The 27727-nt window shown below is 40.4% G+C and overlaps 1 long non-coding RNA gene across 1 annotated transcript; it reads right to left on the bottom strand.

The window, feature by feature from the left end:
- Positions 1-18: 18 nt before the first annotated feature.
- On the bottom strand, positions 19-27727 carry LOC116959997. Its single transcript, XR_004406113.2, has 4 exons — positions 27576-27727; positions 3280-3400; positions 565-608; positions 19-81 (listed from the first exon to the last, which is right to left on the bottom strand). It is a non-coding gene; the product is annotated as an uncharacterized LOC116959997 (long non-coding RNA).

The following is a 27727-nucleotide window of genomic DNA, read 5'->3' on the forward strand; positions in this document are numbered from 1 at the left end:
ACTTTACCTTTCATTCCTCTCCTCAAAGCCAATGGACTTCCAGGGCCCACAGAGCACAGCCTGAAGGAGCAAGGTATACCCCTGTATGGAAAAGCATAGTGTGGGTAAACAAGATGATATGTTCAATATCTACAGATGTTATGACTACAGGTTAATCCAGGGTCTCCCAGTCTCTACTGGTAAAACAGTGTCGCTTCTCATTGAAATACATTCCTGGTTAGTTATATAGTTCAAATTTCAAAGTGATGATCTTTGGGAAATTTTTTTTAAATCCCACAATTAAAAAATTTCTATCCAAAACTGCCCAACACTTTCACCCTTTAACTACAATGAAAGTCGAATGTGTTGGGTTTTAAACTTTCTAAATACAAGCCAATAAAATTTCCAGGGAAAACAGACAGCTTTTTTGAAAGCAGTGTTTAAGGGAGAGAGCTAACATACCCATAAAATTACATTTCAACACTAATATTCTCATTAACTGTAATTGCATGTTTTATAAGGTGTAATATATTCTTGGTTCCACAAACCACTGCATGTGCAAAAAGAAAACAGAGAGAGGTGTACCTTCATTGAGGCAGTGGTCAAAGGGAAGTCCTTTGATGCAATGTCTGCAAAAGACACGTAGACAGCTCGTGTCAAACAGGCACAACATCATTTCACACTAGGAAAACAAGCAGTGTCACAGCAGATTAATAAAAACCCCTTTTCTTTTCTAGAGTGGGGGATTTCTTGAGTACCATAAGCTGCAACCTCATTAAGATATCACAAGCAAAAACATATTTCTGACATTTCCAGTGCTTTTGGTTTTTTAATTCACTCATCCTCACCAGGAGCAGTTATCAAGAGTATGGGAGGACAACTGCTGTTAACCAGAACCGCCTTCAAGGGCAAACAACTCTGATCCAAGCTCTTGAGCAAGGGGGAGAGACAATCCCCAAATGAAGTAAATCTTCAGAGGGCAGCAGGAAGACTATTCTGGGTGAAAGCAAAGTATGTGTCCCCCTCAAGTTTAACATCTTTTTTTTCCTCTATTTCAGCTTGTAAACCAGATAAGAATATGAACTGAGAATTTTTTTTTTTTTCTTTTATAGTGAGGTATTGCTTTTGGCCTCCATTGGTCAACACTTCACAAACAAACCCCAAAACTTGTATTGATGATGCTGCAGAAAATGAAGAGTGTATGAGTAAGGGTCAGTATGAAATATGGGTAAAATACTGGCAACCCTGTAAAAGATGGTGTGGCAACAGAACAGTGGAAACAGTCACAGAGACCTACTAGCTTACCAGTTTTCACCTGTTACAATGTCTGTGGAGAACAGCACTAGAAGAGTATTTGATTCATCTCCAACTGAGGTGAACCAAAGAACTCCTGTTTACTTCAGACAGCTTATTTCAAGATTTCACAGAAAACGGGTGGCAGCTTAGGGAGAAATGTGATGGATGTTTAGTAGGAATGTGAGTATAGACCTCCCTCCATCTAAAGCAACTCTTGGCTGTTCTTTCTAAGCATCATATAAATTATTAGACAGACTGAGCTAAGGGGGGGAATGGAATCCAACCTGGTGGTAGTTCAATTCCTCCAGCAATGGTTTGCTGATCACTACAGTATGTGAGACTAGATTAATATCAAACAGGAATGGCATTTCGAGAAAATACCTGAAGCTTTATCACTTGTTTTCCTTCTGCACTAGATCAAAGGCCAGACCTCTCTGAGATATTTGGTAAAATCAGACAGATTGTGCACACGATGGAGAGCGCCCAAGTTCAGGTCCCTGCTGCTCTGGAATTTGCTTCATCCCAAGCACAAGTGCCCCACAGCAAGCTATAATGTCAGTCTCCATGGGGTTATCCATTTGGCAATGTTGCACATGCAACAAATAAGTTTTGAGTAAAACAGAACAGGAACTCGACAGAATCTGTCGCTCTCACATGTTGACATTAGCTGAGAACCAAGAGAGTTCAAGCAACCCACCCCAAGCATCAGTAGGGATAAAAAGAATTTTTTGTTTGAAACTACAATGCAATGACTAAATAAGTAAATAGTATTTCATACATATCCTGTTACACAGAGATATAAAGGGTATGCAGCCAACAATTACATTTATAAAGGAAAATGAAAAGTGCATATGATATGAAGGGCTATACAAATCAAATGTAAAGATTATTTCAAAATAAATTATCTTAGTGAGGCAGGAAGTCTTACCCAAGTTACCTAAATTAATTAACTAAATTCACAGAGGTATTTTTAAAGTATCAACAGATGAGAATCTCTACATGAGCACAAGCTTAATAGAAGAAAATTACTTTCTCTGTGATAGTCTTATTTTTATTTTAAATATTGACATAATATTATCTCACTATACACCTTATATAAGGTAGTCAAATATTAAAATACTGCTTTATCTTAATCTGTTAAAATAAGTTTATCACCCACTTTGTGATCAGACCAAACTCTTCTGATCTGTGTCTTTAAAGTTTCACAGTTATCTAACCTCCTAATATCCTAACTTAAGTTAAACTGGCATGAGTCAGCTCTATTGTGTTACTCGGTTATGCAAAATTACTATCCACATTTTTATCTTGTTTTGTGCCTATATGGTTTCCATATACTATTTCCTATACCGTTTTAGGCAAAATCTCACACTTAAACCTACCAAAAGACATAGGATTGAATGATAGCTCTACTAATGCACATGTGCACTTTGACCAGAAGCCCATTTATTCTGTTATGGAATGTCTTGAATAACATTTATTCCTAGAAATTTGCAAATGATTAAAATAATGTTCTCTTTTCTGCTTTAATAAGGCTTTGAACTTTTTTTAAAAAAAAAAAAAAAAAAGAAAAACACAGAAAGAAATAGCACAAACTTTTTGAAACAAATTACTAACGTAATGAATGCTTCTAATCCAACAGCTAGGACATTTTGCTCTGAATTAGTGAGCAAGAGAATCCGAGACATGTTCCCTCTAGGATCCCTCGGGGCTCTTATTGTCCTAAGTACACAATCAAAGAACAAAATCGGGTGCCTCCAAGTCATCTAAAAATCATTTCAGGGATAACCTGTGATTTTGCTTTTCATGCAGAGTGCACTGCTGCATGAATTGTGAATGGAAATTTATGCATATTCGAATCCCAAATAGCCGACAGGTTTTGACTGGCTTTTCTTTGGTCCCTTCCATTAAGCAATCATAAAAATTTTAGAAGCTTGGTTTTGCATAAGAATTCAGCTCTTTATTGATTTGTGAAGCAATAGTGAATCGTCACAGTACATATGTTACCTCTCTGAAGAGAATATGCCCTTACATCCTCACAGGCTAGATGCCCAGTTAATTCAGGGCAAGGGCAGAGAAGGGTCCAACTTCCAGTTTCCTCCAGCACACAGAACAAGGACTCATTTCCCTGAAAAAAAAAAGAAGTTGCTCACCTCTGTTTCACTTTTCACTTTAGTATATATTAGGTAGATGTAATTACTGCTATGTCTAAACAGGGTCCTTTCTGCATCCCATTTGAACTTCTGTAAACAAATGATGCTTCAAGACAAAATCATTAAACCCAAAGAGACAGATTTTACTGTCATGGGAGCATGGGACTATTAATCCCAGGGTTGTGGGTCATTCCCAGTGTTGGTCACCAAAAAAGACTGTTGTGTGTTAACCCCAGTTGGCAGCTCAACCCCATACAGCTACTCACTCACAGAAATCAGACAGGTAAAAGTGATAAAACTCATGTGTTGCGATAAAGACAGTTTAATAGGTAAAGCATGAGAAGCAGAAAAGGCCTTGACGCTGTCCCTATGTTCTCAACACTGTTTTCATCACAGATCCAAAACTTAGCATGGTACAAGCTACTATGAAGAAAATTATCTCTATATATATCTTTTCAAGCCTACTAACTTAATTGGAACATAGAGGAATAGAAACTTGGATTCAAAGGTTCAATTTTATGTTCTGGATCCCAGGCATGGTATCTAATTCTGCCTCGCCTTGCGTTTTCCCTGTACACCTGTGAGAGGGAGACTGAGAAACTGAGATTATAAACGTGAACTATTTCCCACTGGAAACACGCACACGTCTTTGGAAAGCATTGTGAGCAGATGGTCTTCTGAAGCCACACACCATGCAGATGTGAGCTGCTCAAACTACCCTCCACAATCCCTTCCTCTCAGCCCTTTCCATTTTCAGCTGGGCTGGCTCCTTACACTTCAACCAACCTACTCTGTCAACACTGAGGCTGATGTAATTGATAATTCCTTTGCAGGTTCTAACGAGGAAGACTGAAATCACCACCTCCTCCCTAGCTTTCTTTTTCCTTTACCAGTGATACCAGGGAGAAACTGAATATTGTTCTTTACACGCGGAGAGTCACTAATTAAATGCAGCCACTTCCCTTTATGTATGCCCACAGTCTTCTAATACTTTTACAAGTTGTCACACACAGAGTGCTATATGTGTGTACATAGGGCTATATGCTGTAACCCTAGGCAACAGAAGAGAGCAAAATAAAGTTTAGCAAAACAAATGCACTTATACTCATGGATCTCAAACAATTGGTCATAGCTTGTTACCGGATCCAGCAAAATCTAATGAAACTTCAAGAGGATTTTAGGAAATAATCACCATGTTGTTACACTATGGATGGTCTCAAAAGTATGGGGCTAACAGAGAAGGCACTTGAAAATAAAAGATCTCTTTTAAATTTAGGGCACTATATGCCATAAAGCTAGTAGGAGTAATTTATTCCCACCAAAAGCAAGAAGGATCGGAGACAGATTTTTCCTGATAAACAACCCTAATGCTCAAGTAAGTGAGATAATTACAGCTACACTTAGCTCGGGGATGGCATGGGCCACGGGGGAAAAGAAAGAGATCCTAATGTCCCAGCTTGTTCCCACCTCTCTTCTACATTCCTGGAGATCATAAATTACAGAAACTTACAGGGAAAGGGCTTTCTAAGCCCTTCCTCACTTTCCCTCTCTCTTTAGGGAATTGCCAAGTCCATATAATGCAATAACCCCCTTTGTAATCTTTTGGCAAGGTTAATAAGTTGCCCCTAATACTGATGTGATAAATGTATGAGGCTAACGCTTGGCTAATTGTTTTTCTCTGTGTGGATATTAAGTCCTGAAGGTGAGAAAGTAATAAGTTTTTGTACATTTATGGTTACAGTGCAACAGAAAAACCTTTGCTTCATCTTACATGCACCTGGGGGGGGATGTGCACATATGCCAATATATATTGTGTATGTATGCATATATGGTGGACAGGCTCATGCCTGTGCAAGGGTGTGAGTCTGCATCTCTTTTTGTGGTTTACTTTTCCAGCAGAATACCTGGTGGCATCTGATAGTTTGTGTATGTTTATTTGTTGTGCACTAAACCTTTCAGTCATACACAGTCCTTCAAAGGCTCCCACGGCCCTGTCTGGGCTTGTTTTTGCAGGCAAACTGTTGCTGCCCATAGGAATGCTGCAAGGGAAAGGGAGAGATTGTTTCCAGTGTCAGTTTATCTGCAATAAAACTTCCTTCACTGCCTCGCCAGAGAAATAAATCTGGAACTTGTAGCTATTCTACAGGTTATTCTGAAATAGGTCAGTGACACGCTGACAAATGAACAGAATTCGTTCTTGTCTACTGCTAGAGCTGCAGGAAACTTCAACTTCCCTAAGATGCAGGAAATAATAAGATGGAATTATTTTAATATTATCAGGTAAAAACACACAATGTGCCCGAAAATCTTCTTAACCTTCATGGTCTCATTGCATCACCTCTGAATTATGCCAATTTCCCATTAATTTAAAGAAGAATTTTCTAGAGACAGACATCTCTTAAGATGCTGTGACACGTCCCTCAGTAACTCTGTTAAGTGCACTTTCAGTGTAATGATACGCCACAATGCCTTGTAAAAGATCACAATCAGTGAGTACAACAATTGTGCCAAGACCAGTTAAGAGAACTTATTAAATCAGAAATTTGTAGTCAATGCACAGATTAATTTAAACTAGAAGAGTTCTAAAAAAAGATAGACTGATATAGCTGATGAATAGTTTTTGCTCTCTTTCTCTCTTACAGTTTCTTGCTCTTTCTTTCTCCTTCTATGCCTTAGTTAAAGTGTAGTTCAAATCAGTGAAAAATACATTTGTTCAACAGAATCCTCAAAATATTATCTTAAATTTCTTGGTAGTTCAAATTCTTCACCTTTTGGACAGGAGGAAAAAGTTGTGGATGGGTGAGAAAAAAGAATGAATATATGTGGCCACTAATTTACTGATGCAGCACACCAGAGATGGAAATATTCACAATGAATTTTTGCTTTTCTTCACTATATTGAAAATTTTTAAAACAAATGAAACACAACCCCAGCAATAATTTTTAGCAAAAGCAAATTTTCCAGCTCCCTGAGAAAGGCCATCTGGGAAGGCAAAAATAATGTAATGTGAATAAATGTCCTGCTTTCTTTTCACTAAAGGAGACATTACATAAAACAGCATCATCATTGCTTTAAGTCATAGCATTTTTCACTTTGAGATTTCAGAACATTGTTAGTATTTATTTTTCTACTGGGCTCATCCTCAAGCGCTTTCTGAATATGCATAAATAGATTCCTGCCATATATATTCACTTTTAACAGCAACAGTTTAATTGCTCCGGTCATAAGAGCCTATAAATTAACAAAGAAGTCACGCTTTCATTGAGATCATTCCTCAAACAAAAATACTCTAAGCATTCACGAGAACTGGCCCAGGCAAAACTGTGGGGTACAGGGAAGAACAGAAGGATTTCATGGATCCATCTGAGCTCTCAAACATGAAAAGCCACATTTTAGACCATCCCGGATGCACTTTACAATAATTCGAAAGCAAGAAACTTCTTTGCAGTCTACATAAACATTTATATCTCAGCAAAAGGGCTGCATGCCCAGGGAAAAGCTGGTTGCAGGGTAATGGCTCTTCTCAAACCGCATCAGGTGAGGGAGCAGGACCAACACTATGGATTTCGCACCATTTTGGATTTTGCTGGTGTCAGGAAGAGAATTTGCTTTCAGTGATGTCAGGAAGAGAATTTGAAGCTACTGAACACTGCATGTCTCTTCCTAGCACGTGCTCTGCTTTCAGCCTAGCCCTCGCTTCCCTCAACAGTTGCTTTATCTGGAAAACAGAGGAATGAAGCATTTCCCCGCAGCTGAAACAGCGGCAAAAGTATTCCCTCATCCTTTAAATATGATGTGTGTGCTGCTGTTGTCCGTGCCTGTGATTTGCTCGGATGGGAGTGGTCAAGGATTCCAGCACAGTGAACATCACGAGGCATCCATCACCCAATATACCTAACAGGCTAGAATAGCCCTTGCCTACAGCTTTCTGGCTCTCTCATCCACTCTTCTGGCTTGCAGCTACACAGCTGCATGAGGAAATGAAGGCAAACATTTTCCCACTTTTTCTCCAAAAATTGGTAATTATAATTTCTCTTTAGTGCACAGTTACTGAGGAAAAGAGGAGGGGGAAAAAAACAACCAACCAACCAACCAAACAACAACAACAACAAAAAAAACACAACAAAAAAACAGCATTAAACACAAAGCCTGTAATCAATGAAAACTTCTTGAACAAAAATAAGTGACTGATTCTTCAGTAGGCAATGCCTCACAGATACACCCATAAATAATCCCAGGGTACCAGTGTGACAGTCTAGTCTGGCCAACAGCACAACACCGGTCATGCAACTTTCAGGAGTGAATTATTTCTGTTTGGACAAGTGCATCCTCTAGGGAAGAATGACAATTTTTAATGTCACAGTTTTCAAGAATGGAGAATCCATCACAATTCAGTAGAAATTCTTCCAAGCTTAACTGCATCCATGCTTTTAAATGTGCTTCACATTTTAACGAATTGTCTCTCGGAAATGTAATTTGAAATGTTCAGGTTACTAGATGGTTTCAGGTTCAAAAAAAAATCCAAGTAAACTTCCTACAGGACAGAATGTATTGCTTTCTCAGAACATGCTATATTTATTATTTTGCTTTTTAAATGTTTACAAAATATAACTCTCAAGTTGATACATCTGCCTGACCTTTGGTCTATCTGTTTGAGATGTGTTATAGAAGCACATAGGGCCTTTGCTTTTCCTTTAGTCTTTGCACCACTTGGAACAGATAACGACATATACATGCTGGCTAACATTCCCCTGAAGGAACCTGGAGCGATGAGAATGTTTACTTCACTGGACAGGCTTCCTGTAAAAGCTTATTCTTCTTGCAATAAGGCACCTACCCTTGTTTGACCCTGCATTTGATGTCAAGATAATATGTTGCTAAGGATGTCACAAGCTCAGCATAATTTTCCTTCACTAGAAGCTCAAATGCAGTGAAAGGAGGAGATGGGTTGAGAGGAGACAAGATCCAATTTAATTGCAAATATCTATAAAATTAGTGAGAGATAAATGGCCTTATGACTTATGAATAAAAAAGAGCAAAGATTTCAATTTCTAGTGTGGCCCTTGATCCTAGTCTGGCACAGACATATGCTTTTACGCTCCTTATGTATGTGATAAGTTAACATAACAACACTATCCATCCATTTTAGAAGGAATTAGCATATTTACGTATCTAACATTCACATACTCTGTAACAAGTATACTAAATTTAGTCAATGGTAATACTTCCGTTGAATTTTCTATTCACTGAAAAATGTGCATCAACAACTACTATACTTTTAAAGTATTTCAGATAAAAGAAAAAAAGACAATAATTACTTTCATGTTTCACTTTCTAAGGAGAAAATCCTACATTTTTTTCCATTGCAACTTGTTTTTCTTCCAGTTTAAGGCTTATGTCTTCAAAAGTCCCTTTAATGGGAAGTTTTGGCATGTTTCTTCACCAACTACAGAAAACCTTTTTTTTTTTTTTCAACGTGAAAAAAATGTAGAAATTAGTTTTTGTAAATATTTTAAATATGAAAGAAATAGCTTCAGCTGTGGCAATTGCTTTGGCTTTTGCAAGACAATTGCACTAAATAGACTTACCTTTCCCAGCACCTTCTAATACTAAAAAACTGACCTATGCCAATGATCCAAACCCCAGGGTATTGACACCATGTAACTTCAAACAGATAAGAGAACTACCTGGTCGTTGCTGCGCTCAGGTTCAGCAGAGGATCCTGTGAGAAAGTGTCTCCAACTCAGGTGTAACTGAGTGCTGAGGTTTTTTGCCTGGGGAGGGCAGGATGTCAGTGCCATGCAGGATCCAGAGCAATTCACTTCCTTTGAGCAAAATGACAACTGATGCTTCTCTAAAACTTTTCCCCTGTCAGCACAGGGTCTGCAGACAAGATGCAGTCGCTGGTGCTCTTATTTACAGAAAAGGAAAAATGGTTATCTCCAATGCAAAGTACTGGTAATTTTTTGGAAACCCTTCAGACAGGAGATAGGAATTTTTTGCAAGTAGGGTGAATTCAGTGTAAATCAAACTGATGCTTTTCCTCTGCCACCTCTCACTGTCATGGACAGTTGTTATTGATGGCAATCAAATCAACTATCACAGATGCTGTATTGCTTTACGCTCTCAGAGCTAAAATGCTATATCATGTACTTACAATATTTTTACATCACTGGAATCACTTACATCACTCTTAATGGCACAGCACAGGACATTTCTTCACATGGCCACAAATCACACCAGAAGTTCACAGGTGTCACTGCCATCCTTTACGTAAAGTGAGTGCAAAATGTTAGCAAATGTTAGAGTGGTGGCTAAAAATGACTACAAACACCTTTAGATCAGACCAAAACTTATGCATAAGAAGACTTCACCAGGGATCATGCTAAAGGCATGATTCTAAGAGAAAATACAGCATACTCTTGAGACAGTTTCCAAGTGGACCTAATTAACATCTTAAGATGCTAACTGTGCTGACCTCAATGTTGCCCAAATCATACCTCATTTTCTGAACTGTCCTCTTATCCTCTTCCATTGTCTTTAGGTAAACTGTCAAAGCTCCTGATACAGTTGAATGTCATCAGATTGGCCTTACATAACAGAATCATCCAAAGGATAAAATAGTCACAGTAGAACTCAAAACTGGACTAAAGTTTTATTTCACCTTCTAAGAAACTGCTTCTTTCATATTTTTTTCTCCATAAATATAACTGGCTCCTTTTCTTCCCTAAATGAGAGATTTTCTTTGCATCATGTCTCTTGCTACTGTGGAAGTTAATCTCTGTCCTTCTTTCCTGCCTGCCTTCATTCATTTCTTCAAACCAATCTAAACAGTTAATTTCTGAGTGGTTACTCTCCCAGGCATGATCATTTTCTAACATATACTTCTTATATTTTTCCTAAGCTTCAATTAATTGGACTTTCTTATTCTGGTGCACATGTAAAAATAGATTCTGACATCTTTACTGCATAAATAACTCCATCACTGACACTGGCTCTTCTCAGAGTAAGTTGCTCATTAGTGTGAGTAAGAGTACCACAGGTGCAATTTATTGCTGGAAAAAATGGTAAAATATAGATCTTTGGATAAGAATTTTTTTGAATGGAGTGACAGAGAGACCAGATTGGAAAGAGGGGAGAAAGCATTCTGAAAAGGCAAATGTTGCCTTTTGAAAGGTGTGCCATTACAGCATTTCTGCAAATAACAGAGAGACACTAGGAGGGTGAGCCCACAGATTTCCCCTCTGGAGGAATATCTCCTTCCGTACTGTTGCCTTCAGAGATGGCGATCCTCAGGCAAACATTTGTCTGGAATATTTCCTTGAACCTTCCAATTTGACCCTGCAAAGTCATATTGAGGTGGGGATTACTTTCCCGTTCCAGCTGGTTATACATCACAGTCATCAGACCAGCAGTTCAGATTTCTGACATTTCAGGTCACTATGAAGAAGAAGAAGACACAACAAACCTCATTATAGCCTTAGAGTCTCCTTCTGCAATGCTGATACCTCAGGGATCAAGGACCCCACCAGGATATGGCCTCACGGTCTCAAAACAACATGATTTCAAGTTTAGAAAGCCCCTATTTGTCCACATAGTATCTCAATGGGTTGCTGCGTGTATTTATTCTGCCCCAGTGGTGATGCAAGCCTTTCTGTGTTTGCCAAGCCTCTAATGTCAATGATGGCTTCTATTAGCTATGGGAAGGTTGCTATCACTAATCCTACTAACAACAGCAACTTGCCAGGCCTCAGTTTCTTAATGGACTCACAAAATGCATACAGCTACTGATTTCCTTCATTCATTGTCAAAGCTGAGGTCAAAAATAATCTCAAGAGACCCCGAACTTGGCCTTTTCAAAATTTATGCTTGTCAAATTTTAGTTCAGAAGATGAATTATCAGTTCAATCACTGGGAGAGCAACAGTTTGATGGGCGCAATGCCTCAGATAGATTCAGATATACGGATGTTTGTGTGTCAGCAGAATCAGACACAGGATGATCCGTCAGTGAATGCTCACAACAGACACGCCTAGCTCATGTCCGAAATGGACCTATCGCCATTAACATATCCCTGAATTCATCCTTCACTTTCTATGTGCAAGAGCAATCAGGCAAACAGTAAAGTAATGCCATCCGTATTGCCTCCCACTCCCCTACAATTAGCTTTCTTTTTAAAAGCCTGCTACAGGCTATATTCACTGTGGGAAAGAATTGTGAATTGTGCAGGAAACCTGCTTCCCCTCAGGGAAGGAGTGGGCCATAATTTCATTCCTTAACAATATGAATTATGCTTTTCTTTGCTTTAAAGGTTAGAAAATGCAGTGAAGATTAATAACATCACTGTTATTAATTATGACCCACCAAAATACAAGTTTCCAAAATAAGGAGGGAGTATTCTCAGTGGGAGACTATTCTGCTGGTGAAGAGAAATGACTTAGGAAATAACTATGCCTGAGTCAACTGACAGAAAGCAATTAGAGCTTCTTTCCAGCACTTAGAAAACAGGCAATAGTATAATTGACTCATTGTACTTTTTGACATAAACCAGTCAGACAACGCACAGAAAACATAACCATGATACCTTGTGTCAAACTGGAGTCTCAAATCCTGCTCAACAAAATGGTAGCAAAGAAATATAGCAAGACTGAGGGCAATAAGAAGACCCTGACATCAGTAGCAGATCAGATAGCTAGACTGTCAGACCACTTGTAAATAATGAGGAAACTGTACTTAACAGAGCATGTGAAAATATTTCACTTTATGAACTTATCCTCAGGTGTTACATATTCTTTTTACTCTGTGCATGCACATACATGAGGAAAGGGACAAAGATAACTTGTGAACAGGCTGCACACAGTCCGTGTGGTACAAGCAACACGCCTGCAGTGGAGACAGAATGTAATTTCCAAAAAGGGTTAGACACTGGATGTGAAAAGAAGCTTAGGTCCTAGAGCACTGAACATCACAGATACCTGTAGGGAGAGGCAGTTGGGTGCTGAGGATCTTTGAACTGTTCACGCGGTCTGGAACTCACAAGGCATATTTTGAGCATATAATCATAGAGCTAGCCAAACAGGGAATGTAAATTGAGGGGATATGCCATCAGTTTTTGTTGGCAGGCCAGGGGCATCTGCTCTGGAAAGTTAGGAGGTGAGTACAGGTTTTAACCTGGAAAAGGTGGTGGTCTAACCAGAATTCTTTTCCTTACTATAAGCACTTTCTGTCCATCCTCAATCAGATATAAATGGGGAGGGAAAAAAAAAAAAAAAAAAAAAAAAAAAAAAAAAAGGGGAAAAAAAAATTGCATGTCTCAGTTTATAGCCGCTGCAGATTCATCTCAGTGCATCCTTTCTGGTTTGTGGCATTTAATTATGTTTCTAGGGCTTTGATGGTAATTTTTTTCAACAATAATACAATTAAATTACATTTTATAGTTCTAGTGACTGATCTGTGCTTCTTGTATTTTAGGTTTCCTGCCAAGTTTTTGGGTCAAAATAAAAATGCATTTTTTGTCACTAGTTGAAATAAGAGACATTAAATACTATCTGGAACTGGAGACCAGTGATATTCAATTAACATTAAATAGGAAACTGTTTAATATCAGTTGTTATTAAATGGACACATTAGCATTAAATTAATGCTAAATAGCATAGAAAAACTTTTCCATTAAGCAAGCCAACATTAAGTGTATTCAATCTTTTCCAGTATTCACTATTCAGTCTCAGGTTTCCTCAGCTGAAAGATGTTTCTCGATAAATGGACATTTATCCCATTTAGCTAGCAGCTCCATCTGATCTCCATTATAAAAATTCACTGGATAAGACATTCCTGTAAATTTTGCTGTGCATTACTCCTATAGCTCCTGTCACCTAATTGTCCTTTTCTTTGAACATTTTCTTTGCGCTTCATCTCACATGTACTGTTAACTATTTTTTGCTGTTCCACAGGATGAATTCATAGTGTTTGATGCTTCTCCAACTTAAATGAGGGCCAACTGCTGATATTGGTAAAACAAGTTGCACAGGGAAGAAACAAATGCAGCAAAAGGCTTGATACTCTTAAAAAGACAACCAGCCCCACAACATACTCTTCACTTATAGGAGCTGGCAGCTTCTAACATTCACGAGTATTTTTTAAAAATAAGCACTGTGTGAATCAAAAAAATGGTCATATCAGAATATTTTTTCACTGGAAAACCCTGCTACTGCCAAATGATAAATAGATGTTGAGTTCCATGGGAGGGAGGGTGCATGTCATGAGTTTTACTCAATCAGAAGACCTAAGAAGACTATATGTGTTAGACCATATCTGAAGCCTAGGTGTTCGAATCGTCTTGAAAGAGTACCAGACTCCTCAGTACCTCTCAGATTCTGAAGCTCCTCTGAAACCTTGTTTGTTTGGTATGTTAAGATACAGCTTGAAATCCAAGGTATTAATAATCAAAGAATCCTTGGTATTTTTCTTTTCCAGATGGGCCTTAAGCCATAGAGTGGACAAGACCTCCTGGTTCTCTGGGTCTCATCTCCTGTTCTCACAGAGGTCATGTTCTTAAGCTCCTTGAAAGAATTTATCAAACTAACTGAAAAGTTAGCATGAGAGTCTCTCAATAGAGTCAGTTATATCTGGCATCTTGCGTTTGGAATTGAAATATCTTCCTAGAGAGAACCAAAGACATAAGTAGCGTATTGATGAAACCACAGTATAGATATATTTAAAAAGGAACTTTTCATTTTTCTCATCTAAAGATGGGGAATTCAATAGCTTAAAATGCGTTTTTTTTTTTTTTTTTAGTGAGTTTGTGAAAGCTTCAGCATGTTCTCATATAGATGAGCTGTTTAAGTCGGAATAAGAAGCAATTCTTGCAGTCTGCAAACATTTAGTCTTACTGAATTGTCTTCAGAGAGAAAACAAAATAGCATTATAGAGGAATTCTGTGCAAAACAGCTTGTCCTCTCTTTGTGAAGTGGCAGCATGTTAGAAAACTGGTGCGACAGTTTGATGGGTTTCCATGGAAACTGCTAGACTTGAATGCATGGGTGCACAAGCAAGCTTGCCAGGTGCCCGTTATTGGTTTGGAGAAGGAAAAATTACATTTCCATGACAGCTATAGATTAGCTGAGCAAGCCTCTTTTCAAAGTGATGTACTTGCAAAAATAGATAAGCGCCGACCAGACTAAAATTTGTTTGCACTTTCTACAGCAAGCTGTGTAATTTGATCTCTCCTTAAAAATGTCCAGATTGCAGTTTCTGCCCATTGACTGTGTCACCCAAGATACTACGGTCTTCTACTGCAAGGTAATTTTCTGGAAAAAACTCGTAACACAGCAGGTCAGATGAAGAAACCAAAATTGAAATGGGAGAGTTATTCCCTCAAAGAGAACCACACAAATGTTTTGGACACCGGTGAAATATGTAATAGAATGAACCACAAATAGGGCTTATGTGATAATCCTTTACATTCACTACACTTGTCTGCTGGGCTATTTTGAAAAATCCCAACATACCCAGGCCCTCAGTTAGCATAAATCACCATCGCTTTAATGAAACCAGTGTAATACTGAAAGCTTCTCTATGCTGGAGATTTAACTCAGTATTCTTCAATGGACAGATCTAGATTAGGAGCAAGGGACAGGCTGAATTGTACCAGGTGCCTCATGTATGGTTTCTCAGTGTGAGTCTGTCATCATCTTCATTAACTCTTTGAGCACAAATGACATTTGAATAAGCAATGCAAACGTCAGAATGTTATGGTCACACCAAGTGAGGAAGGGAGGGAACAGTTCAGGAGGTAATGGCAAAGAGTTTTAAACCTCTGAAAAACTGCATAGGAATATGATTAGGGTAACTGCCTCTGATTGCAGATTGATTTACTTTGGGATCCAACAGATAAGAAGTCTTTTCAGAGGCCACTTTAAAAGTGCTAGGGGTATGTGAACAAAATCTCACAGAAGGAAATTCACCAGTTTCAGCTGACAAGGGATCTGTTTTTATACACTGGCAAATACTCAGGGAAGAGAAAAATCAGCTGTACAGACGACGTGCATACAGAGATCCTGAAGCACACGGTCTAAGTCCAAAGAACATGGTGCAAGGGTAGAAACTCAGATGTTTCATTGTTTTGTCTAGGTCCATGAGTCTCTCATACAGTTGGAAGTGAAAACTTAGTCAGTATGTAAGAATTTTTAATACTCAGTTTCTGGGGAAACTGGCTTTTAAACAGACTGCCTACAGGTATTGTGCTCTGGGAAACAAACGACTGGTGAACCTTGTGTGTCCACATCTGTGCAGGATGTAATCGCATCCCAGGAGCTTGCTTCTCCAAAGGGAGTCTACACTCAGGGCATTTACCAGAGACAGCTTGTAAAACAAGAGAACACTGTAGCTTACCCAGACCAAAGAAACCTTGTACTTAGGTTTATTCCTAGACAAGCCAGAACAGCCTAGTAAGTCATTAAAAATGAGAAGTCCATTAAGGACTCACTGAACAAAAGCTGAGGACTTTCATGAATGGACCCTCTGAGCTCTGCCATTGTCCAGAAGGGCTACTCTTGCACAAATGTTAGCCCAGATGGTGAGTTTAGATTTTTGGATCACCATAACATTTAAAGCCTCACCTATTACAAGCCCAACAATTCAGGAACAATTTGTTTATGGATCAATAGTCGTACATTTAAAATGGCTTGTACCCACCTGCAAGTTCAGTGAAAACTATTCACTTAGCTTACCCATTCCATTCAGACTCACAAATATGGAGGACTACCTGTATGTATTTATCTGTGGTCTGAATATCTGAACTCCTGATATAGTCACTGGAGATCTAGGGCTTATTCATTCATCCCTATATAAGCCCATAATGCTGTTTCAGTTATCCTATGGTACCTCTCCCAGCTTTCATTTACGTGCAGAAGAGCACAGGATTCCCTTGTGTCCTGCATCATATTTGCCAGTGCAAAGATGATACTTCAGGTACCTTAAAGGAATTTCTCTTGGCTAGATATTTACATACAGACAGCTAAATAAAACACTGATTCTCCTTTGAGCAAAATGGGTACTTATGCACCCAACTCACATGGAGATATTGCTTTCAGACTCCTAATGTAGGTGTCTACTGTCTAGGGCTGAATCTCATCCTTACTTCCAGCTTCTCTTTCTAAACCATGGATACTTGCTTATGGGTCTTTATGCTTAACCAGAGGCCAAATAGTATCTCTAACATCAAGTGTTCATGTCAATAATAAGTGATTGTTTAAAAACCCCTGTATGTCACATAGCAGTCTCCTAATTATATGTGCGTATGGATTTATATTAATTCTAAAAAAACCTGTATTTCACATAGCAGTCTCCTAATTATATGTGCATATGGATTTATATTAATTCAGCAATACCCTTTGAAAAGACCAGAAGCTACACAAGATTAACAACAATTCTCAGTGGAAGCCTAGGCCCAAACATTTTTAAAAAATACTTACGTGCTGTTTCACGAACGATTACTTTTCAACACACATGTTGTGTCTGTCTTAAAGCGGGTTACTGCATCTACTTTCAATGCTGATCTAAACCTTTCTGAAGGGCCCAGCCATGAGTCCATCTGAGGGTAGCTACTGAGACACACAGCTGTTGCAGATGCTTCTTTCTGTGCTACTTCTGTCACAGATGGACCACTTGTATTATAACAGTAAAGGAGGTGGGAATAAGTGCTATCACTGCACAGAGGGCAGCTGGCAGAGGTACAAAACAGTCTCCAAGCCCCATACATTGTCCAGTGGGCTGAAAGCAAGACAATGTAGCAGCTTCGGAAAAAGCACAAATGAATGTTTTGTACACACGTCCATTAAAACATGTGGTACTTTTCCATTCTTTCATTTGTCTAAATCACAGCTTCAGGATAAAATGATGAGATAAAAAGAACCTTGTACAAATGTATTTAGTATAATGGCTGAATGAGCTGACTCTGGAGAGTCTTGCATGTTCAAGCAATTTTTTCTTTCTGTTTTTTCTTGACACTAATTCTGTCTCTGGCTTCCTATAATACATAATTGATATGGAAATTAAAGCATGAGTGAAGATCAAACAAAAAGTCACAGTACTTGAACTTTGTTATTCTTCCTTTCCTGGATGAAGTAATTTGTATTACAGTAATGCAAACTCAGTTACACTAAGCAAATATCAATGTCTGAAAACAAAGACACAATACTGGAAAACAAGATGCTGGCTGAAGGATTTGCAAGAGATTTTTGGGTTAACAAAACATATAACTTAACATATTTCTGAAGCCAAAGTTCAAATCAGAAAGTCTTTTAACCTCAAAGTACTGTATTTTTGAAAGGAGACAAAAGACAAGAACTGCCAGCAGAACTCTGTAACTTCCCTTTGTGCTACGTGCATGTGATGTTTATTATAGTTCATATCTCTCTACTGATTATCAAATGGGAGATTCACTAACTGACTTGTTCTTAGCTGCAAATGACATCTTGCAACCCTTTCAAGCCTATCAGAAAACACTGGTCACAGAATGGGGCTTGAACATAGATATAACCACTACCTTTATGGAATAAGGGTAACATATAAGTACACAAAAAAAAAAAAAAAAAAAATGAAAACCATAAGAGAAACACAAAAATAACCTGAAAAAGTACACTGAAGTTCCTGGTGGGCATCTGAATTTTAAGAGGTTTAAACTCACATAGCCAGGTACTCTTACAGTTATCAACCAAATGCTGCAGTCAAATGAGAATGTATCTACGTATAATGCCCTCCCCTGGAGCTTTGTACAGGGTTACTCAAAAAAGAGACTTAGCAAAGGTTTCCACAGGCCCGGAACACACTTTGAATTCAGGCTCTACAGTTTTCACTCATACTGACATAAGATACTGTGAAAGGATATCTTTGGCTGTATGACAGCAAATTAATCGGTTCTATGAATAATGAGTTGACCAGAGTGATAATTTTCTTGTCTTTAGTGAAACAAGGCAAAAATCTGATGCAGCACTGTCATGGACTTCTTGCAAGTTCTACTTTATTTTTAATAATGCCCCTCAGCTGTTTTGGGTGGATGTTACAAGGGACAACAAATACTCTTGCTGAAATAGTTATTGCTTCTGCAGATGTTGAGGGGGGTTCCCTCTGGGAAGGACTGCACTCATGAGGACACGGGAGCAGCTTGTGTTTTCATGGAAGTTTCACTTGGAAGACTGATATGCTATTTTGTGAACCGGTAACCTGAATATGGGACACAGATGTGCACAACGTAAAATGTACATTCAGTTTGTCTGACTTAATTCTTCAGAGTTAGCCACAGCTGAGGTACCTCAGGTCCACCAGGACCCAGCTAAGGACTTGCAAATGCTTTGATTCATTAAAGAATTATGCACATACTTTTGGACTTTAGCCAAATTACAGATAGATGCAAAGGTTTTAAAAAAAGTACATACTTACATATTGGTATGTACAAGTCTTCCAGAACTGGGGCACAAGGCAGTAAGAAAAGTTGCCCTATGTTAAACTCATCTGGGAGTCATGTACTCTGCTGCAGCTTTATAACACGTGAAGCACGATTTGGGAGAATAGTTTTCCCACTGTACATGACAATACAGTTCACTTCTCAGTAACACTTCATAACTGTAGGCTGTTCAATTAAAGTTTGATTGCAACAGGATTCTTTTAGATTGGCTTACTGCATCCCTCAAATTCACACAATCACGGGAGTGCTGTCTGGAAGGGATCTCTGCATGCCTCTGGTCCTGCCTCCCGTAAGAAGCAAGACTGTTGCCAACACTAGGTAAGATCAGCTGTTGCTTTGCCTCGCTGAGTCCTCAGAACTCGCAAGGACAGAAAGTCCCTGACCTCTCTGGGTAACCTGTTCCAGTGCTGCACCACCTTCCCAGTGAGGAATTTTTTTCCTAATGTCTAACCTGAACCTCCAAAGCTGCAACAGGTGACTGTTGCTCCTTGTTATACCATCTGCACTGTTGAGAAGAGTTTGTCTCAGGCAGCTCTGTAGCTCTTGACCAAATCACTGTATGCTGCTGTTAGTTTGACCAGTAATTTCTTCACCAGGCTAGGCTAGCCCAACTCCCCATCATCTCCTTGTAGGCCTGTGCTCCAGGCCCCCGATCATCCTATTAGTCCTCTACTTGACCTTCTCTAGTCTCTCCCCTTACCTCTTGGGCTACGGCATCTGTGAACTTGAAATTATTTGAAGAGTGTCTTCACCAGTGTCAACTTATCTCCTCTCCTTTGACTGCTGGCTGCACAGATCCTGTCACTGCCCACTGTGCAGCCTGTGCTGTTTGCAGTGAGAGTGCTAACTCACAGCTTGGAATCCACTGGGACTCCCAGGCCCTCTTCAGCCAGCCTGTTCCCAGCCTGTGCTGATGCCTGGTGGTGTTCCTCCGCAGGTGCAGAGCTTTGCACTCCCCTTCCTGCACTTCATGAAGTTCCTGTTGGCCCAATACTTACGTTTCTTTGGATTGTAACTCTGCTGTTCAGTGTGTTAAGCATTCCCCTGCTTTAGCATCATCTGCAAATTTGCTAAGGGTACGTTCTGTCCCCAAAGTTGAGTAACTAATGTTAATACAAGCTACAGGAATTAGTACTGATTAGATGTTATTCTGTGGTGCTCCCAAAGCTCATGTGAGAAAAATGAAACTTCTCAGTCAGGATTTCTAGTTGTCAAGAAACAACCAAGTACGGAATGCCAGAGTCCGCAAAGCAGAAACATCTGCTGAATAGTTCTTGCTTGTTGCAGCACAGTGTATTCAGGATGAGTGCAAAACGAAGAGAGAAGAAGACGTGCTCGAAAAGAATTAATGAGAGCAGAACAGATAAACTGGCTAATAAAATGTGAATGAGAACTGGATGGTTGGACAGTATTTGCCATTTTTATTTTGTCTATAGCATTTGTATTCTAGCTGAGTTCTTTACTGTGAATTTATCCTCCCCAGTGAACGACATATGTTTGAGATACCTCAGAAGTAGAAACTGAAGACAAAACTTTGCAGTCTCTACTCTTTTAGCCATAGGTTCCTCCATACATGTAAGGAATTGTTTTTCTATACCAGGAGAATATTTCCCCAGCCAACTGAGAGCTGATGATATCATATGGGAGAAAGTATAGTTTTCTAGGAGCCAGGCTCAATCTGCACACAGAAGAAAAAGAAATCAAACCACCTCTTCTGTTGTGCACTGACAAATGTTTTTGTAGATCATCGTTCCTGATTTGTTCTTTTCTTTTTCAGAAAAGGTATCAAGCAGGCTATTTTCACTTAGCACAAGGCATTTCATTAGGTTAGAAGACATTTCCGTTTTGCTTGACCCTATCTGTCAGATATCATCTTTCCTCAGGACAAGAAAGCTTCAGCATTCAGTACAACATCATATCTTTGTTGCAGATTGGTCATGGCAAGGGAAAGGAACATTTAAGATCCATGGGAGGGCAGTTTCTTTTGATGGAATTGAGAACTTACACATCTCCAAAAACAAACTCATGCTTTTTTTCTCCTGAAAGAGGGAAGAAAAATGTACAAAACAGGTGCCTCAAGCCTGAATGAGAACTAGGTGAGTGACCAGGTTTTTCAGGGAACATGTTGATCCTGTCTCCATTTTAGACACAGCAAGCCTATTCTGTGCCAGAGTAACTCCATCAGAAGATACACTTACATGGTTTTACCAACAAGAGGCTCCCATGCATCCATTAAAATCTCCTGTGACTTGAAAATCAGTTTGCTTCACACAACATGTTAGCCAGCGGCTCTGAAGGACAGCTGAGGAAGGACTGTCCGTTCCTCTGGTGACACGACCCTGCACTTTTCCCCACATTTTGCTGGTTGCATGAGGCCATCAACATCCACACTGCATTTGTATGCTCATAGCAGTGGCATAGTCAGCCTTCCTTGCACTAATAAACGGTTAATCCACAAAAGTGGAACAGCTAGCGCCAGTTTTCTCGAGACTGTTTCTCTATTCAAATGATCTGATACACGCAAAAAAAAAAACCAGTTCAAGCTCTGCTCTCAATCAAGCTGATTTAGGCTCACACATACTGGAGTTATATATCACCTGGCAATGATTTGCAGAGAAAAGCACTTTTTTTTCCTTAGAACTGTCTTTGGTTGATTACCAGAGACAAACTTGAGACACGTTTTGTAAAAGCATCTCCATTCAAACTATGCTAAAAGGCCCAGTAAGCATTTGGAAAGACAAGAAGTATGAAGTGGCCAAGGCTGCTTTTCATTTGAAGCTTAATTCAGACTGAAGCATGACAGTAACTTAGCCTTTTATGGTAAAATTTGGCCTTCAGTACAAAGCATTGACTAGCCTAAAGCCTTACACATCCTCCATCAGAAACAGAACTTCAAAAGCAGTTTACCACAAAGAGCAATCCCAGCAAGAAGTAGCTCTCTTCAAGATGATGTTTTGCCCTGAAAAGTTGAGTCAAGAAGAAAGTGAGGAACTGCTTTGGCCCCAGGAATGCACTGCCACTTTCTTTCCTCACATATGGTAACTTCCCTCATTTTCCTCCATCTTCTCCCTCAACTTGGTGCTGAACGGTTCAACCCGTCCTCAGGGTGAAGTACATTTACTCACATGGAAATTACACATGCAGGGGAGAACTCATTACCAAAAGCAGCTGTTGCAGAAGGTTGGCTTACATTTGTTTTGGATCTAGGTTCAGCTGGAAGAGCAGGGCACCTTGTAGACTGACTGAAGTGCACGGGGAGGTCACCTACCTCCTCCAGGCCTGTCCCTTGCCAGCTGCTGTCAGAGCATTCTTCTTTTGTTTGATTTGGCTTCTATCATCAATTTGTATAAATTATTCCTAAATTAAGTGTATACAATGAATTAACTCACAGGTTCATTTCCTTGCAGGTATGTGCTCAGCAGAGGTCGGTTGATAAAATCTGCCATCAGCTATTGTCAAATCAGAAATGAGAAATGTTATTAGTGAGAATTGTGATTCTTTTTTTCCACTAGCTATGAATCAGTGCTCTACAGCTTGTTTATTGAGTTACAGAATATTGGCAAAACGATGCCATTATGCCCAAGGAACATTCTTCCAAATTTTTTTATAATGACACTGCACCCACTGTAACTGTGCAACTGCACTTCCTCTGGATTGAGGCAACCTGCACGGTGGGACATCTCACAGTTTAAGAACTGATGAGAGTGTCTCAGTTGAAGACAAAGGCCAGGCAGAAGGGAGCAAGAAGACATAAACTGCCTAAAGCTATTTGCCCTAGCGTGCTGTTTGGTGTTCCCATCCTCATGGTACTCTATGCCTGGCCTCAAATACCTCCTCAAAGCACCAGCTGCTCTCCTTGCCCCTGCAGTTGCTCCTGGCAGGCTCCTTTTAGCCACTGCTCCCACTGAGCCTCAGCCCCTTCCCTGAAGAGCAGCAGCCCTGGTCAGCTGGGCTCAGCTCCCTCTGACTCCTCTGTGCTCCCCCAGGTAGGTACCAGGGGCAGGGAGCCGCTTTGCTGCAGCTCAGCGTGAGGTAGCGGTTAGGGCAGTAACTTCCCTGAACATAGGCTTACATTCCTCCAGACCTGTGAGGTTAACACAGGAGGTTATGATTATGATCTTGAATAAAGATTAACGAGGACTGTATGGAATGCAGAGCTAGCACGGAGGAATATACTGTAGACATAATATATTCAATCCCTTGAAAGACAAACCAGTGTCTAGACTAGAAGGGCGACTGACTTTCTCTCACCTAATTGCAACTGTCTACAACGTGGACTTCTGGAGATGAGCTAGGTACGTCAGGCTCACTCTGCAGCCAGTAGAGAAGGCATAGGCACTTCCAGAGTAGCAGCCCTCTGAACCTTTTCAGTGACTCCTTTTGGATGAGGTACAGTATACTCAAAGCCTCCCACTGCTTCGCAGAGCCTGCAAAGGGGACCGAGGGTGGTGCTGCTGCAGATCACTATATGACAAGTTGTTCCTTCAGCTCAGAGCTCTGTTATTCAAAGGCGAATGGTTCAAATAGAAAGAGAGGAAAGGCTTTCCGAAGAGCCTGAAACTGTGACCTTTCTGTCATATCCAGCTTGCAGGAGCTGGGTGGCTGCCAGAAGGGATGTTCTTTTCTGTGCGAAGCTGATGGAAGAAGTGTTTCTTCCACAAGTCTTGCCTTGCCACCAGAAGTTCCAGAAGCTCTGAGCTCCTGGCAAATGACAACCAGAGCTCAGGACCTGGGGATAAGCATGCTGCAGATAAAAGAAAGGGAAGGTGGTGTCCACCTGGGAAGCCAAACCTGGAGGAGAAGAAACTGTAGCTGATGAAAACTCATAACCAGTACCCTTGATGGCTGCTCATTCAGTGACATAAAGGTTGGGTACACGTTTGTCAGAAAACTGCAAAGGATCTCTGGACCACCACGGTGGTTCCTGAGTGCATTCCTGCAGGGAATCTGGTATAATTTAGGAGAAAAAAAGAGCTCCTACAGGAGCTCCTGATTAAGAAACAGAGCTTTACCACTACTGAAGAGAAATTTGGCTGTTATCTGCCATCTGGAAAGGTAACAACTGAGAAAAAAGACAAGGAGAGAGATATTTTTCCAGCTGTAAACTCAATTGCTGTTCCAGATGGTGGCAGAAGAAAGTCACAATATGATCACAGAGTATTTGCAACCCTGTGTATTCTGATGATTATATGCCACTTACAACTCCTGCAAAAACAAAAGGTATCACAATCAGAGGCAAATAAACTGAAATTTTGCTGTTACAAAGGCTGATTGCTTTCTGCAGATCTCACTTTTCATCATGTCTGTGCTCCCCGCTCCGCTTGTGTAACCCATAATATATTATCTTTCTTCCTAAATATGCCAACAGTTATAATTGGACCTGGCAGGAAACTACAGACCTCCACAAGAAACTAACAAATCAGGAATGCCTCTCCAAATCTCTCCACTAAGAATTGTCTAAATTATATAAAAGGGTAAAGTAAGAACACAGCACTGTCCTGGCCTAGTGCCTTTGTCATGCAGTGAATGTCAGAATGACACCCCTGGTATAAAGAGGTCCAGATCTGCCGCTGAACACTGACCTACTAAACTTTCCCGCTCCCGGGGTTTTGCATAATTCATGGCAGAAGAGGGATGCTCCCTTCTCTTCACTATCTCTGCAGTGTGAGTTTTTATAATCAGAACAATGTTTTTGTCTTAGGAATATAGCAGTTTCTTCCACTGCCTGTTTACCAGGCACATCCAGGCAGACAATGCAGAGGAACAGGCCAACTGGAGCCATGGTATTAATAGCTGTGAAGAAAAGAACATTATTATGTCTAATACAGTTATGGACAGATGGCCTGCTTGTAACACAGTAATCCTTCAATCCAGTTTCAGTTTGTAAAATAAGTCCCCTGCTTCAAAATAAAACTTATCACATAATGGCTCAGGACCCTCTGCTTCCTTTCCAGGGGCAAGCCTCATTATAGAAAGGAGTTTCCACTTTTCCTGGCTGTTTCAATCAGCAGCTTTTCTCACGCTGAAACTGAAGATTCATCATCATATTTTTCTATTCCTACTTCCATTGCTTTCCTGTTGAGTGTGACTCCGTCTGCTCCATTTTAGCTGCCTGCCCTCCTTCAATCGCAAGGTGTCTGTGGGAGCCCCTGCAGAGCGCAGTAGCTTGCAGCAAAGCCCTTGCAGGAACAATTCCCCTGTTCCCTCCCACCACCGTTCCCCCAGCGTCTGTGAAATCTCAGCAGTTAGGACTTGTCAGGCTGCACTAGAGCTTTGCATAGCTCAGTTTGAAAGAAGCCAGACAAGGTGAAAAGGAGAGGAATTTTTTCCAGCTCCTCTCTTGACAAGTTGACGGTTTTATATGGGAAAAGATGAGAACATGATGATTTCTAAAAAAAAAGAAGTAAAAATTAGAGAGAATGAATGAGAGGGGGGTTAATCACGTGGTAGATGAGAGGCAGTGAATCACTGCTGGCATGTGTCGTGACAGCATCTTTGGACTGTGCTAAAATGTCTTGCATTAAAAAGCCCTGTGTACCACCCCAAGTTGCTTGGTGATGTTCTGGGCACACGGGCCAGTCAGAGGCAGGGCTGAGGGCAGCTTGAATGTTTTTAGACTGCCTTTAAATCTTGCTGGCTTCCCAGCAAGTGCATGCATCCACTAGAGCTTTAAATATGACCTTGGAAGGGCAAAGTGTAAGGCACACAGTGGCAGGGTGCCCTCCCAGACTGTCACAGCTCCAAGTTCCTCCATGTGTTCAAATCTAACAAGCCAGATCCCGAACGCCCTGTCTTCCCTGTTCCGTCTCTATGATGATTAATAACAGCAGAAGCTTCTGTGCTGTCTGCTCTTTTCCCACTCCTACAGTCTTGTATTTAGATTGTTGCTAATAGCTGTGGCTGCTGTTTCTCCAGCATCTTAGAAATCTGCAGTATCCAAAACTCATATTGTCATTTCTATTCTACTGCCAAATCCCTTTATTACTGCTTTTGTTGGCCAATACTGCACTGTGATTCAGTCACCAACCATTTACTGCACACCTACACTGGTATGGACTATAACATATCTCAGATGACCTCTAAACCGCCTAGCCCAGGTACTGGCAGCAGTCTAGCTATTATAAATTGAGACACACAGTAGATTAATCATGTAGCTGAAGAACTGCACGATTCTGTGGACAGTCCATGAGATACCATGAATAAAATTGCCTCAGATAGCCACATGATATTTGCAAAATGCAAAATTAATATAACCATAGTTTACTGAGGAGCACCACACACACACACACCCCTATTTGCTCCTTCCTATGCACCTTACTTTGAAATAAAACAAAAATTCAGTACGATGTTAGAGCTGAAGAGCTAAAAGCATTACATCAGAAACAGAAGATACTCATCCCTCAGCAAGTTGTATTAGTCTATAAAGCAAAATACAGATTTCATGTAATGAAAAATATATGGGACTAAACTCTGTGCTGAAGTGACTCTCGTTTTCCTCTTCCCATCATTTCCTGCCATGGTTTGAATTTGTGGCTGACTTCACAGAGGTGTGGGGGTTGTAATTTCAATCTCTTAATTTTGTGACTTCCACTCATTTAAATCCTCATCGGTGAACCTGCATGCAACTTCACCATGAAAAGGTCCTCAAATTGAAAACACGACCCTTGCACCCTACCCCTCAAAGCAGCCAAACAGCAGCATGACAGCAGCTTGAATCAAAAGCAATAGCAAAACAATAAGGATCAGCCTCGCCCTGTCAAGATGCCATGCTCAGCCAGGCTGCTGCTAACAGGGCTCTGAAAGGGCTAGCTGAAGCTACAACTAGGAGGCAGTTCTGTCTCCTGATAAAGCAAGTGAACATGCTGCATTTCCTTGTAATCTGTGATGCTGGATTGCCCATCTTTCACAATTCAATCAGCTTTTTGTTGCAGAGAATAGGGGGTGGAGAATAGGAGGGAAGAGCCCCGAATGAAAACTCTTTCATTCTTCCCTTCTTTGGACAGTTTGGTTTAGTTTATTTTATCTTGACTGTAGCAAAGGATAAAATAGTCTGCCTTAGGACTTGTATAAACGTTATTAGCAGAAAAGGTTTTGTTTGCTCTTCTCTTAGTGATTGAAAGCTACAAGCTATTAACATCAGCTGTCATTTTTAAAAAGGCAGAGTATCAACCAATCCCTTGACTGTGCATTTTAGATACAGCTGCAGCTAACAGTTGTCACTGTTCAAAAAACCAGGCACCAACATCAGCCTGGTAAGAAAAAAAAGTGTATGAGTAACACTAAGCAGCAAATAAAATATCGGTGAGGTAACAGCACCCACACCACCCTCTTTCTTCCCTCCTCTCTCAGTCCGTGGAATTCATAAGCATTGCTGTCAAAACACAGACTTCCTAGTTTTGCTACTTTATAAGTAGTTTCAAAATTCACTTCCTAATGACACACAGCTTCATAACAGAAAAGTCCTAGAGTACTCCCTGTCCCAAATACGCTCAGCCCCTGCAAGCCTGCTCAGTCCTCTTGACTCATGAAGAGATGCTGGCGTAAACCACCACGAAACCGTCCCACACTGCAGCTCTCCACAGCTCTGCTATCCCTCTCGCCTTTAACGCGGCTCGGTGGGCGAGCTCTGACAGCGTTGGAGCTGCTGGTCCTGCACACTGAGCTCTTCAAAACAAGTTCATCACATACCTGAGGCACCAGGAAGCCTTCAGAGCTCAATCTGCTGTGGGGGGATCCACCACCCCTCCTCCTCTGTTTGTCCCAGGGGGACCCAGGCTCATTTCTGTTCTCTCCCTGCTAGCACTGAGTATCCTTTCCTCCCTAACACATTACCAACTCCT

Source organism: Tyto alba, unplaced genomic scaffold (genome assembly GCF_018691265.1).
Source record: "Tyto alba isolate M040663 unplaced genomic scaffold, T.alba_DEE_v4.0 Super-Scaffold_21, whole genome shotgun sequence".
NCBI lineage: Eukaryota > Metazoa > Chordata > Aves > Strigiformes > Tytonidae > Tyto > Tyto alba.